Source organism: Microcebus murinus, chromosome 9 (assembly GCF_040939455.1).
Source record: "Microcebus murinus isolate Inina chromosome 9, M.murinus_Inina_mat1.0, whole genome shotgun sequence".
NCBI classification, from domain to species: Eukaryota; Metazoa; Chordata; class Mammalia; order Primates; family Cheirogaleidae; genus Microcebus; species Microcebus murinus.
In genome coordinates, this window is record NC_134112.1 from 85,358,196 (window position 1) to 85,364,195 (window position 6,000).

A 6,000-nucleotide genomic window follows, 5' to 3' on the forward strand; every position below is an offset into this window, starting at 1 on the left:
CTTTCCAAGAGTTTGTGGAATCCCAAAGCATGTATTTTTATGCTACAGGAATAAAACTTACTGCTCATTGGCAAAAATGTGTTGATTGCAATGGCTCCTATTTTGATTAATAAAGATGTGTTTGAGTCTAGTGATAATGATTTAAAATTCACCATCTGAAACTGCAATTACTTTTGCACCAACCTAAATACAAGTTATTAAATGCTCTAAGCCTCAGTTTCCTCATCTGTAAAATAGGATAATAATACTAGTAGCACCTATCCAACAGAAATGGTTCTCTGCCTAGCATGTAATAAACGTCGCATGTACATAATAATAATGTCACCTTACCCATTTCTTAAGGAGATTTTGGCCCAATATCAAGAAGTGGCATAAGGGTGCAGCCCCCTCCCCTGACCGGGCTGGTTATTAGTAAGGCCTCAGCTATGGCAGGTGGGACCCAAGACAGCTGCTTGCTGTGTGTGGATGCTCGAGGCCCCACTGAATCAGATGTCCTGGTGTTATAGCACTGCCTCGGCCCCTCCGCAGCACGGGACAGCTGCCCCCAGGTGTCTAGTTCCTCGAGCTACTTCCATTTTAGCTGTGAGGGTTTTGAATCTCATTGCCTGGCAATGCATTATGTGCATCTCATTAACTCTGAAGGCTTCAGTGCCCTTTAGGGACCAGGGTTTCACAGACTTAATGGCCTCTGGCTGGAGTCTGAGTTCACTGTTCCTCTTTCCACCTATGCAGGGGAATGTCAGATCATGGATTTCTAATAAGTTCACAAATTGCTTTGTGAAATTGAGGTGAGAAAAGTGTCACATTCTTTTAATTTTTCTAAATCAAATCTAGCTCTGAGCTCCCACTTACCATTCTCAGCAGAAGCCCAATGTCACTGATTCTTCGTGGTTTCCTCATGGGGTGGTGGGAGTGGAGGGTGGGGGAAGCTTCCCCTCCCCTCGGGTTGTACCAACATCCACCCCACAGCTGAAGCCAGCCAGGAAAATGGGGTGAAGACAATGTACCATCATTGTGTCGCGAGCGTTTTGTTCCCTGCTCCTGTGACACAGCAAGGCCTCTGGACATTTCATATGCAGAGATTCTCTCCAGGGTCCCCAGTTTTTGTCCCAGGGACCTCCAGGCCTCTGTGTTCAGCCTCCACAAATGTCCCTACAGTCATCCCACCCAAAGGCCAGCTACCAGTGAGCACTGGGAGCCAGATGAGGCAGAGCTTCCACAGGGACTTCAGCCCCTGTCTCTTTTCTCAGCTTTGGGGAACCCAAAGCTCCAGGTTGACAGTTCTTCTCCTCTTTCCTCCAAAAAAAGCCAGTCTCTTTTCCTTTCTGCCTCAGGGGGAGATCAAAGCTCCCTTCCCTTGGCCTAGGCTTGCCTAGACCTTTCAAAGCAAGAGCCTGCTGGAGGGAGTTTTCTAAGTGAAGGTAAGTTCTCCCCTCTCCTCCCCCCTCCTTTTTCTTCTGCCCAGGAACAGGAAGTTTGTTAACAAGATCCCTGGGGTAAAGGGAGCCTGGGCTCAAGAGCAGTCCCCGGGGCCATGTTTCTATAATGTGGCAGGGAGAGGGGATATTTCTTTTGTCCTAATTTGGGGTGGGGTTGACAGTTAATTTCTCAATAGCTCGCCCTGTTGTGGATCCTGAGAGTTGGATGGAGCTTTAGAGAACTTTTGTCTCAACCATCTCACTTTTCAAAAAGGCAAAAGGACCAAGAGAAGAGAGTGGGGACACCTAGAGTTAACGTCAGAGCCAGAATGAGTACCCAAGTCTCTTGCAGAATCTCTCCCAGAGCCCCGGCTGGTGAGTGACCCTGCTAGACTGCTAAGCACAGGCATAGAAGGCAAGGCCCTGCCTTAAAGGACATGAGCATCTCATGGGAAGAACAGGGCAACATACGTGAATCCACTATGGAATATTGTAAGGCAGCGCACCACTGAAAGCTCATCATGTGGTTCAGCATAAATGCTGGAGGAATTCAGAAAGGGGAAGAATGCAGACGACTGTTGGCCAAATATAATTTAACATAGGAGGTGGAATTGGAGTACCATCTTGAAGAAAATGTGAAACTAGGGAATCAATGGGGAGTCTGAGATGAAGGGATGGATGTATTTTGGCAACTTCCACAGTTTAAAAAAAAAAAAAAACAAGCAAAGAAAGTGAAGCAAAAGCAAACTCAGGATTATGAGGAAGGTCAGAAGAGCACAGTCATGAAACCTATTCAGGAAGGAAAACCAGTCTAGCGGGAGGCCCGGCATATTAGATGTCCTTACCTTATTGGAAGTCAGCGGACACGTGGAATCTTTGTACTCCCTGGAATTGCGTGTATGTGGCATGGATGATTTGGGTTAATAGCGTATGAGTGAATTATATAAAACAGGGTCTGAGGTTTTTATCAGATTCTCAATATTTCCTGCTGTCTACCTTTCAGGAATATAGTAGGATTACATTTCCAGGCTTCTCTGTGTTTTGGTGGTAGCATGTGATTAGGTGGCTAGAAGTGAGTAGAAGGGTGTCACTTCCCAACCAAAGCATCCAATTACCTGTGTGGAGTGCCCTCCAGGGTTCAGTCCCCCCCTCTGCCACATTGGCCAGTAATGTCTAGGTAGTGACCACTTATCAGTGTGGATCCCAGAAGGAGGAAGATACAGAGCCCCAACTGACCAGCAATGGACACATTATGCAAGCAATAAATAAATCTTTGTTATTTAAAGCCATTGAGCTTTTGAGGTTGTTTGTTACTGATGCATAGCGTTGGCTATCCCAACTGGTACACACAGAGGCTGACCATGATGGGGAGAACAGAAAGAGCAAGGGAGTTTTAATGAAGAATGAAATTACTGACATCAAAGAGAACTAGTTGAGCAGAGTGCTGGGAATTGGAGCCAGATTTAGAGGCTCAAGGGAGAAACGGTGGTGTTTTGCCGCTAACAAGTCCTCGGTCAGTACATATTTGTCCTAAAGACAGAAGCAACAAGCATGTGTTGTTCACCCAAAGGGTATATGAGTCAGGGTTTTCCAGAGAAACAGAACTAATAGATGTATTATATATCTAGATCTAGATAGATAGATATCTGGCACAATAAATGTTCTCAATTTTTTGTCCTTACCTTGCTGTGAGTCAGTGGATAGAGGGAATCTTTGCACACCCTAGAATTACATAAACGGTGCCTGACCCACAGTGGTTTGCCTTATAATTTTTCAGCTTTACAATGGTTCAGAAGCAAAAGACATTCAGTATGCTCAACTTATAGTGGGGTTACATCCCAATAAACCCATCATAAGTTGATGCTCATCTGTATACGTATACATGTGTGTGTGCATAGAGACAGAGGCAAAGAGACAAGAAAGAATGAGAGAGATTTACTATGGGAATTGGCTCACATGATTAGAGAGACTGAGAAGTCCCACATTCTGCCATCTGCAAGCTGGAGAACCAGGAGAGCTGGTTGTGTAATCCAGCCAATTCCAAAGGCTGGAATTAGGAGAGCAAATGGGGTCTAGAAGCATACCTTCTGGACAGATCTGGAGACACAGTTCTCTATTCATTATGGGGGATCAGGGACCCAGAGTACTAATCCATAGCTGTACTGAGCTTACTTATCTTTGGATACATTCACGAAAAGGTGGTAAAACCCATAAACCTCGTTCTCTCAGTGGGGGGCCGGGAAAGTGCTGGTGTAAGTCCCGGAGTACAAAAACCTAAGAACCCCAACCCCCTCTGACATCAAGGGCAAGCAAAGATGGAGGTCCCTGCTCAAAGAGAGAGAATCTGCCCAGCCCTCACTTTTTTGTTCTATCAGGGCCCTCAACAACTTGAATGATGCCCACCTTGGTGAAGGCAGATCTGTGCAGTCTACTAATTCAAATTTTCTTCCAGAAATGTCCTCACAGGCCCAGAAACAAATGTTTTACCAGCCATCTGGGCCTCTCCTAGCCCAGTCAAGTTGACATAAAAGATGCCACATATCTCTGTTCCTAATCCTGATGTCTAATTATCTCACTGGACCAGCCCCTTGTTCTTCTGGAGCTTTCCATTTCAGTACCATTTGTTACCAGTCCTCAGAGTGAGTTTTTATCCTCTGACAACCAGGCTGCCATTCACCAAAATATAAAGACTGGGAGAAAAAAAAAATCCATTTTCTGTTTTTCTACTTTCCTTCCCAATAGCTCAAGGTTTCTTGTATTTCTCTGACATCCCCATGGAAGTAAATGTTAAAAGGTTTTGAACAATATCTGAAATCGCAACTTTAAAACAAGGAAACACAAATTCTGAAAAATGGTGTAGAGGTGACCTCCTGGCTCTCTGCTCCGAGAGACAAAGGTAAAGAACTCAGATTGCTACGCATGAGTGGATCATTTCCCTGCAAGAACAGCATTGGGAAACTGCAGAGAAACAGTGTGAGACACACAACACAAGAAGAAAAAAATGGTAAATGGGAGATAGGATCGCTAAGTCTAAAAAGTGCGAGATAAACAAGAGACTAGAGCATGAGATCACTGCACCCACCCAGCCAGCGAGTACAGTGTGACCTGACTCACAGGAGAATGTCCTGCTTTCCCACTGACCTCCACACCCACTCAGACAGGGACTTGCCTGAAGTCAGTGCAAAATTGTGGCAGGAGACATCAGGCTCTGTAGAGAGAGGACAACAGCAGGAAGCATCTTGAACTCCCTGGTGCTCTGGGACTGCACTGGGCCAGGGAGGGACTCGCCTGAGCTACCACTTGGGGGAGTTAGGAGACAGGCACCTCACCTCTGGTGGTCAGCAGGACCAGAATGAAGGTGAACACCGAAAGGGGGACTCCACCCTGGAAACCGCTCCAGGGCAATTAGGCCAGCTCAGAGTGGGTCAGAAAGAGCAAGACCTCCTGGCAGACAGGTGCAAGAGACAAGGGATGTCCTGATGACTCAGCTCCCAGATCCGGCATCCACCAACTCCTGAACAGTCACCTCAGCACTAACACTCTGTGGGTGGGTGGCCGCCATTTTGGGGGTCCACAGCCCAGACACAGTGGCACCTTACGGGAGACATCCTCAAATTATGGCCCGCAGGCCACATGCAGGTGTTTTTGCACATTTGGTTTTTTACTTGAAAATAAGTTATGTGCAGTGTGCATAGGAATTTGTGCATAGTTTTTCTTAAAACTATAGTCTGGCCCTCCAATGGTCTGAGGGACAGTGAACTGGCCTCCCCTGTTTAAGAAGTTTGAGGACCCCTGCTTACGGTTTTTGGCAGCACCCTTCCTCCAACTTGGGGACTCTCCTGACATTCTCCAACTTACTGTCAGCTACCGGGCTTGTTTTGTTGGGAAAATTTTGAGTGCTTCCCCAGTTGTGAGAGGCTGCCACCTGCAATATTCCCAGGCACTGGGCAGTCTTGGGCATCACACCCCCCTCCCCCCAGCACAGTGACTTTCATGCCAAAAATGGTGGGCTCCACCCCTAGAGGTAATGAAAGGCAAGAAAAACCACTTTCCCTGTGTGACTGAATCTGCGAGGCCTTGGCACAGATCAATAATTGACAGCCCAGTGATTCGGCCTTTCAGACCGGCTTAAGGTCATCTAGTAGGATCATAACTCTGGGGCCTACTCTCTGTGTCTAGGCAGCTGCCAACAGTGGGGTTTGCAGTAAGGGTAAGAAAATCCTGGCCAGAGGCCACAGCAGGTGCACCAGGTAACCCCTCCCATCAGGAGCAGCCTCCCAAGTGTGATGGAAGAGCCTTGAGCAACATATTAGCAGCTCCCCCTAGTGGCAGATCAAGCAACCATAGAAGCACACACGTAGGCTGGTAGGCAGTAGCTGCAACCTACTTTGCTCCTACCATCACTTTAAGGGGGAATAGGGTCCAAGTAACCCTCAAGAGTGGCAAGATCCTTCCTAAAGATCGTGGCACTAGTATTCCTCACCCAAAGACCAGAAACCAATACAGAGGCATCAGACTACCTTGAAAACTAGCTCTTCCATGTAATCTACAGCCAATAACAGAGAGAGTAACCCCATAGCTC